Genomic DNA, 9,831 nt, shown 5'->3' on the forward strand with positions numbered 1-9,831 from the left:
CTTTCGGGGGTCAGTAAAATAAGTACCAGTTGAACATTGGGGTCAATGTAATTGACTTAATCCTTTCCTGAAATTGCTGGCCTTGTACCAAAATGTGAAACAAAAGTTTTTTGCGTGTGTAAGCAAAAGCAAAGTATTGTAATCATTCGTCTTTGCCTGTGTGTTCGCAAAACTACTGGAAAACGGCTGAACATATTTTCACCAAACATGGCAGAAATACTCATTGACTAAGTGGCTCGAAATGATGAAAATTTGGTTTATCTTCAAACGTCTGTAGATACACGACTGTGTGTGTACAGTGATGAATTCGAGGTTGTCGTTTATTTACGAGTTGATTTCTTAATTTCACTGGAGTATGAATACCTATAATGAAGATACTTAAAAAAAAAATTTTTTAATCGAACTTACAAATATCCCGATAAGCAAGTTTAGTCAAACACTTACAAAGCTTAATTCAGTTCAATTAAAAAGCAACGCATTGTAAGCCACACTATAATTTGCAGAAAAATTTATCTGCTCGCAGGGTATGCACCGTTTCTCCGATCCCTTTTCTTCTTACATATTACTCTTGTGAGTGATATGAACAACACATAATTTTATTTCTGCTTTCCATATTAATATCTAATCCTTTATCTACGTACAGTATCACTATTTAGTAATGCATATCACAGTATAATAACAAAACTCTAGTAAGCTGCAGATATGTATCTGATACCTAACTGTAACCGTCAAGTTAAGTTTTCATTGATAAATCCGCAACAGGCGCAGGAGTGGCTGTGTGGTAAGTAGCTTGCTAATCAACCACATGGTTCCAGGTTCAGTCCCACTGCGTGGCATCTTGGGCAAGTGTCTTCTGCTATAGCACCGGGCCGACCAATGCCTTGTGAGTAGATTTGGTAGACGGAAACTGAAAGAATCCTGTCGTATATATGTATATATATATATATATATATGTATATATATATATATATATATGTGTGTTTGTCCCCCTAGCATTGCTTGACAACCGATGCTGGTGTGTTTATGTCCCCGTTACTTAGCGGTTCGGCAAAAGAGACCGATAGAATAAGTACTGGGCTCACAAAGAATAAGTCCCGGGGTCGATTTGCTCGACTAAAGACGGTGCTCCAGCATGGCCGCAGTCAAAATGACTGAAACAAGTAAAAGAGTAAAAGAGAGAGTAACAATTCTTATTTGGAAATTAATAAGTAATATTTTTATTTTCTCTGTATTCAAAGGGGATAACTTCTGTCTGTTTTTCTGAAAGGCAAATTAATGAACTTTAAAATTGAGCCGTTAACGTTATAACGAGTATCCAACTGTAAAGATACGTCGTTGACTGCCTCGAGAAATGTCTTATTTTGCTTTTAGTTTTGTCCCACTCGCAACAATATTTTAAATGCCTATACTAAAACAAAAAGAATAGTGTGGATGAAATAACCTCCCAAAACAGGAATTAAGAAAATCGTGTGAATAGAGTAGCCTCCCTTTATTAAATAATCTCCTTTAGTTGTAGGTTGTGTTGGAAACGACATTACCTTTTCAGATTCAATAATTTAAACTCTCTCACACTTATGTAGTACAAATCTATTTTATTTACAGCTCTCTAATGTTTTATTTTTGTATTTTTCAATTTTTTCAGAACTTTTAGCTAATTTTGTTTGAAATTGAAAGTAACTTTGGCAAAAAAAAAGTCATTAACATCATTTTCCCTTCCATATTTTAAAAAGGTCATAGGCCAACAGGTTTTGGGATCTGAAGATAAACCGTAAAGTTAAACCCTTTATGGACGAGAAACCCAGGGTAACCCCATGAACCCTCCTTCACCAGGAAAAAAATGTATGTATGTATGTATGTATGTATGTATGTATGTATGTATGTAATCATCAACATCATGTAACATCCTTTTTTCCATGGTGAAATGGACTGGACAGTTCGACGGAGGGCTGCAGCAAGTTCCAATATCTGCTTTAGAATCGTTTGTACAGCTAGATGCCCTCCCTGATGCCAACCACCTCACAGCATGAATAAGATACTTTTTTTTTCATGGCACCAGCACTGGTGAGATCACCAAGTGCATACAAAACAAGACCCTTTCAAATGAATGTGGTATATTATTGAGGGATAAGCAAGTAAGATAGAGGGACAAGAGCAGGTATCTCACTGAAGAGGTGAAGTACGTGGCTTGCCCATTTAGAAAGAAAGATACAAGGTCAAGTTACAAGGTAAATATGCCATACTGGCATTTATAGACAGGGTGTTCCAAAAACATTGACATTATCTGAAATGTGAATATCTGAGTAATTACATGCTCTAGGCAAACGAAATTAAGTGGGTTTCATTATGACCAATAAAAGATTTATTTATCAACATTTGAACAAGAGATTCGGAGCGATGTTCTATAAAATATATTTACAAAATTTATTGTACATTACAGGTGCATTGTCATGGTGCAATTGCCAGTCACTTGATGCATGCAATTGTGGTCTTTTCCAATGAATAGCATCCTGCAAATGCTGCAAAACATTGCACTAGTATTCCTTGTTTACTGTCTGACCAAGTGGAGCATACTCATGATGAACAATGCCCTTGTAGTCAAAGAAAATGGTCAACAGTGTCTTCACATTGCTTTGACTCATTTGTGCTTTCTTGGTCTCGGAGATGTTGGGGTCTTCCCCTGGGAAGACTGAGCCTTTGTTTCAAGGTCATAGCCATAGACCCATGATTCATCATCCGTTATAGCCGTCTTCAAAAAGTTTTCATCATTCTCAACACAATCAAGGAGATCTTGTGCAACTGAAACCTGAGTGTCTCTTTTTGGTCAGCTGAAAACAGTTTTGGCTCAAACTTGGCAGACATGCGTCTCATACCCAAATCTTCAGGGATAATGAACTGAACTGAACTGTAACTAATCTGCACATCCTCTAATAACTCACAGATGGTGATACAATAATTTCCCCTCACAACAGCATGCACATCTGCAATGTTTTTCTCAGTTCTGCTGGTTGCAGGTCTCCCAGAATGTTCGTCACGAATGGCATTTTTCAGCCATCTTTGAAACATCTGAACCACTCATACATTTGTGTGTGTCACATACACTCCTCTCCATACACTTTCTGCAATTTCGTGTAGCCCTCTGAACAAGTATTGCAAAGCCTATTGCAAAATTTGATGCAGATTCTCTGCTCAACTTTCTCTGTCATGGTCAATGCAATAATCACACGCTACACGTGTTTTTTTTTCTAGCACTGCTGTAAATAGCAGAAGTGGGCTAGAATGTTAAAACTTAGTGCGCATGTACAAGGTCAATCTGTGCCACGTGGCTTCACTCTGCATGCTTTAGCTTTGTTATTGTGGCAGCAGTCCAGATACTTATTGATCAGACCACATATTTCATAATCCTTTTCTGTGCTACCACTTTTCTCTCCCCTGCCCAGAACTACTTCATTTGACATCCACTCTTCACTTTTAACACCGTCACTCACCATTCATATTTTACATTTATCACCCACCCTTCTGTGCTCCAAATTATCTCCCCCTTTCCTATGAATCACTTGATTTGTTTTTATGACCAGATATCTTCCACTCTCCCCACACAATACAGCTGTCTCTCCATTTATGTTCTTACAACATACCCATCTACATGTCATCTCCATTTAATTCATTTCCTGTCTACTGTATTATTATTTATATTCTGCTGCTTTTCATTCCTTTCTGTACAGTCAGTCATCACTTACTCTGTTCCACCTTCCCTCTAACTCATATGTATCATTGAGTATGCCTTCACCCTGGTTCATCATTCAATTACATCCACCCCTTAAATTTACCAAAGCTTTACAGTCATTATCAACTCTTTCTTACTGTCCTATCAACTCATAAATTTTATCAACTGTCCCCTCAATTCTTGTGTCATTCCTCATATTCACTTTTTTATGCATGACCCATTTCTAACCATATCTCACTCACCCCGTACACTCTCGTAACCCTTACTCACCCACTCTTCCTATTCTTCCATTTCCACTCATGCTTCTATTCACCTTCTACCTTGCATCTCATCACTACCATCTTTGTCTCTTTTTTTAAGTTTTATCCTCTGCCCCACTCTTGTTTAATGCAAGTAGCTAGGTATTTCCTCTACAACAAAAAACCTGTTCCAGCTCAGTTGTCTGCTTAGCATGGTTTCCAGCCTTTCATAGAAGTACTTCCATACCTTTTTCTTTTCAGAATCATTAAGTACAAGTATTCCATTATCCATTTGAACACAGTTTTATTCAAAAACATCTTACTTTTTCTCTGATACACTGCCTTGCAATCTAGAACACCTTATGCTTCTGGTCCTCATGTTGTAGAACATTGGCAAACCTACTTTCTGCTTCTCCTCTTGCTAAATAAACTTGTCAACTACCTACCTTGCAAACTACTTGGTATAATTTTCTGCTGTTCCCATTTTGCTAATCTTTTTTTAGGCTTATCTCTTCACTTTTATGCCTCTTACCAAGTCACCCTTGCACTGGCTGGAACTTTGCAATCTTAAAGTAGAATTTCAAGAACTAAAGTGGAATACATACTGGCTAATTATTAATGTTAACTAAATGATAATATATGCACATGCAGCAAAATATATTTCAAAACTATACCAAGACATAGTACTTGCCAACAGATATGGATGAGAGTGGTGAACTACAATAGCTAGCCATATCTAGCCCAAATATTCTACCAGTTTAATGTTCAAACTGGTCAAATCTAGACTCTCACACTTACCTTATGATGTTATTCTAAAAATAAACAATGACATTGAAATCTTGAAACTGAGATAATGCATGATTAATTCAAAACAATGGGAATAAATAAGCATTACATTTGACAGAATAATCTGAATGCTAAAGGGTTAAAAGTTAAAATAGGCAATTAGTGAAACTTACCTTCATTGATGTTCATTCCCTGGTTGACCTTGGTACAATAGGCGAACCTTAATATCCCACCAGTGGAAAATTACAGAATAGAAAGCAGGGAATGCTGCTCTTCCTTGTATAATTATTCATGAAATTTTCTTAAAATTTAAATATTTAAGTATTTGATATCTGAAAGTAACTCTTCAAGAACTAAAATGAAACATGTACTAATTAGCAATTAATATTAAGGTGGTCAGAAAAAGTTGGCAGAATCATTAGCACGCTGGGCAAAATGTTTAGCAGTATTTCATCTGTCTATGTTCTGAGTTCAAGCACTACTGAGGTCAGCTTTGCCTTTCATCCTTTCAGAGACGATAAAACAAGTACCAGTAGATTACCGAGGTCAATGTAATTGACTTACTCCTTCTTCTAAAATTGCAGGCCTTGTGCTAAAATTTGAAATCAATAATAATGCAATGAAAAAAGTACACACAGAAGGGAATGTCATACTCTCTTATTAGTTATTATTAATTATTATTAATTATAAAATTATTAATGAAATGTAGAAATATTCATGCTTCAAGTAATATTGGGTTGAGGTATAATTCATGAGCGTTTTTCAAAAATTTATTTTAAACAAAACAACTACTCCCCAAAAAACAGAACTCACAAATCTTTGAATAAAACTGTTTGAATAAAGCAATGCAGAGGGATAGATCGAGATGAATAGCGGTTCCAGCAAAATGGGGCTACCCATCAAGCATCAAATGACTCCCTAGCCTGGCTGTGAGACTGATTTCGGGAGAGACTGGTCAGCAGGAAGTGTGATGTTGAGTGGGCACTGCTTTCACCGGACTTGAACCCCCCACCAGATTTTTATCTGTTGGGGTTATCTCAAGGATAATGTTTACCAGAACAACCCCAAAATGATTGGTGAACTGAAGGCAGTAATCACAACAGAAATCAGGGAAATTCCCAGAGAGGAATGTGTTCGAGAAATTGACAATTTTGTGTGACATCTGCAAGTGTTTGTGCAATGTATGCCATTTGGAGTATATTTTGAAAAGAACATGACTTTCATGCAAAGGTAATGATTGCACACAGACTGAAGTTTAAGTCCAGCAAATTTCTTGAAATTTGCTGGACCTTTGTAGGATTTAATAGAATTTTTATGGGTTCTGGTTTTTTTTGGGGTCACCCTGTACAACAAATTAATTAATAATATACTCTCCATTGTTGTTTGTGACTTCGTTCGATTATTCAATAAGCTTGTCAATGCCTCGGTGATAGAAATTTCCCAGTCTTGAGTCAAAGAATTTGTCCAACCAAGCCCTCAATTCCATGTCATTATTGAATGATACACCATGCAAAGCATTTGAAAGTGGTTGAAAGAGATGAAAATCTGATTGTGCCAAGACAGGAGAGTATGGAGGATGAGGCAGCACTTCCCATTCGAGTTCTTGATTCGCGGCTTTAACGACGGGCGTTGTCGTGTTGCAGAAAAATGCCATTTCGCTGATTCGATCTTTTTTGCTGAATTGCTTCGTTGAGTCAGAGCAGTTGTTGAAGGTAGAGCTCCGAGGATGAAGGTCTTGTTTTGCTCGTGGAGTCACTTGTTTGTCGGGGCTGAGCCATTCTTTTAGCTGCTTCATTTTGATGTAAAGGTACCATTTTTCATCACCAGTGACAATGCTGTAAAGAAAACGTTTGTGACCATGCGATGTCAAGGAGCAAGCTGGTAGCGATTGTCGAGCATTGATTTTTGTTGTTTTTGCTCTAAGTGTGTGACACCCAAGTGCCAAGTTTCTGAACCTTGCCTATTGAATGAAGGTGGTTCACTACAGTTTTTTTATTACAATCCATCTGCTCCACTAATTCTCTGGTTGTTTGACATGGATTTTCATGAAGTTGATTCAATTGCTCTTCATCAAACTCAATTAGCCAACCGGTGTGTGATCTGTCATTGAGGTCAAAATACCCATTTTTGAAGTGTAAAAACCAATGATGGGTGGTACTTTAAGGCATTAATCCTTCTCCATACACAGCACAAACCTCATAAGCAACTTTGGCAGTCTTAACACCTTGATTAAAGACAAAAAGCAAATGGTGTCGAAAATGCTCAGTTTTATCTACTTGACATTCCAGTTTAGTGATCTGAAAATTCACAAAATCCAATAAAATTAAAAAATCAAAGCACACTATGTTGTAGAGCAAAGAATTCTCTTTCAAATAACATAAAACATTTTGCCAATGCATTTTATTTCTGCGTGCATTTTTAAATTTGAAATAAATGCTCATTAATTATTCCTCAACCCAATATACACCAATACTTAATTGGGCAGATGTGGTAAAAAGTTAACTTCCTAACCTCATGGTTCCAGGTTCAGTCCCACTGCCTAACACCTTGGGCAAGTGTCTTCTACTATCACCCCAGACTGATCAAAGATTTGCGATTGGATGCAGTAGATGGAAACTGAAAGAAGCCTGTTGCATGAGTGTGCATGTGTATATATATTGTTCAAGTGACCATTCCTAAAGTGTGAAAACCACTCATAAACTTGTGATTTGCTCATCCTTGTAAGTTGTTTGAAGCATGATAACTGGTTTGGCTGTTGTTTTCCTCAGATGGAAACAGAATTTCATGGAAGCAAGCTGTTCCTTCATTTCAGCCATTGCAAAAATTGATGAATAGGGGAGAAGCATTGCAAATCAAAGATGCGCTACATAGCAGTATGGCTTCACTTGATGACACTGGTTGACAAACTGATGCCTGGCAGAAATCTGAACTACAACGGACTTGTCCCATAGAGAAGGTTTCTTGTTACTTTTGGTTTCCTCCTTGTATGTATGAATGTATTATTGTGTGTATGTATGCATGTATGTGTATATGTATGTATGTATGTATGTATGTATGTATGCATGCATGTCTATATGTATGTATGTATGTATGTATGTATGTATGTATGTATGTATGTATGTATGTATGTATGCATGCATGCATGTGTGTATGTGCTGACAGTAGTGTAAGAGATACAGAATGTAATAGAATGTAATTGAACAATAGAAGAATAAGGATTTCTCACATAACTGCAAAAGGAGAAAATGGAAAGATGTGTCTTTCATTCCTTTGAAAAGAATATCCATGATTCAAGTGAATGGAGTTTTCATTCAGGATTGCAAGCAAACAGAAGGGCTCAGCATTGCATCATTACAACTGTCAAAATCAATGGGACTAGAAAACCAAGACTTCTCTTCCTTTCATCTCCTCTCTCTCTCTTATTCATTCATATTTTCATCTTATATATGGCTCCAGTATCACCCCCCACCCAGTTTCTTTATTTCTCTCAGTCTCTTTAGACACTCTATCTTTCTTAGACTCTAATTGTCTTATGCTTTTTTTCTCTACCTTAACATCTCTTTCTATCTTTTTTCTCATGTGTTACTACCTTTTCTACCCCTCCCATTTCTACACACACACACACACACACACACACACACACACACACACACACACACACACACACACACACACACACACACACTCTCTCTCTCTCTCTCTCTCTTTCTCTCATTATTTGTTCACTATTTTTGGACATCAGTTTAGCCATCCGTGTTCTATTTCCATTATACTCTCATTGAATTCACGCCCTATTGATTACAAGGTTTCCTGGAAACTATTTTCACTTCAATTTCATTCCAAATTTTGACTGCAAAGCCTTTTGTCTTTCTTTGTCTCATTGCATTTCAATTTCCAGTATAAACGAAAATCTGTTATTTTGTTTGGAGTGTATTTCAAATACCTTTTTATACCATTGCTAGAGAAGCAAGGTCAAATAATGTCAACAGAAGAGATATTATTATAAATTACATCAGTTTGTTGCTGTTTCTATTATGTGGCTTTCACATATTCTTACTAATGTAAATTTGGACTAAAACCTTCAAAAGGAAATTACAAATTTACATTAGTTTTTACAGATATAGTGTTATTATAAATGTGTGTGTGAAAGCAAGAGAGTGACGGAGCATACACCTAGAAAGCTATGTATTACTATTTATAATAGGTGTGTGTGTGGGGGGTTTCTCTGTTGCTCAGCAGCTCTCTCTTTCTCTCTCTGTATTAACATACATACATGCATACAGGCATACACACATGCACACACACACACACGTATATATATTTATAAGCATACACACACACAAACAATGGAAAAGCTGTATGGAAATGAAAAAAAGAACACACAACACATATTGTGGAAGTGAAAAATGTGTATATGATTGACTTAATATTGTATAAGATCTATAGATGTAAATCTGTATGTCTAATTTGTCAGATGCATTGGAATCCCAAGTATAAGTTGTTTCTGAGCTAGGTGATCAGGTAAATACAGGTAAGGAAATATCTATGTTTCATTTTTCCATGTTAACATGAGTTCAGATAAGGATAAGGAATTATGTGAGGCAGAAGTTTAAGACTGGATGTTCTTCCTGTCACCAACCCACACTTGTTTTCAAGTAAGGTTTTCAGAGGTCTTTGAAAGCAAAGAGACTGGTAATAAAGTCAACAAGGAATGTCAACGTCACCACTATTCTGCTCAAGCAGTGACAAATGCAGAATGTCAACATTCATACAAATTTTCAAACACATAGATACTTCATCTCCACTACCTATCTCTCTGGAGCTCCTACAGACCATTGTCTTTCTCTCTTTCTAATTGTGAGTAACCATACAACTCCTCTTCAGTGACCTGTTCTGCCATCCACCACCTCTCTCATACTTCGTCTCCTAACATAAAGCCAACCCCCACTTGCTTGAGGTTTGTAGTCTTACAAGTTACATAGCAATCTTAATAGTGCAGGTAGTATGAAAAAAGCACCTCCCCACTACACACAATAAAGTGGTTGGCATCAAGAACTGTTGAAACTATGCCAAAGCAGACAT

This window comes from Octopus sinensis, linkage group LG6, assembly GCF_006345805.1.
Source record: "Octopus sinensis linkage group LG6, ASM634580v1, whole genome shotgun sequence".
NCBI classification, from domain to species: domain Eukaryota; kingdom Metazoa; phylum Mollusca; class Cephalopoda; order Octopoda; family Octopodidae; genus Octopus; species Octopus sinensis.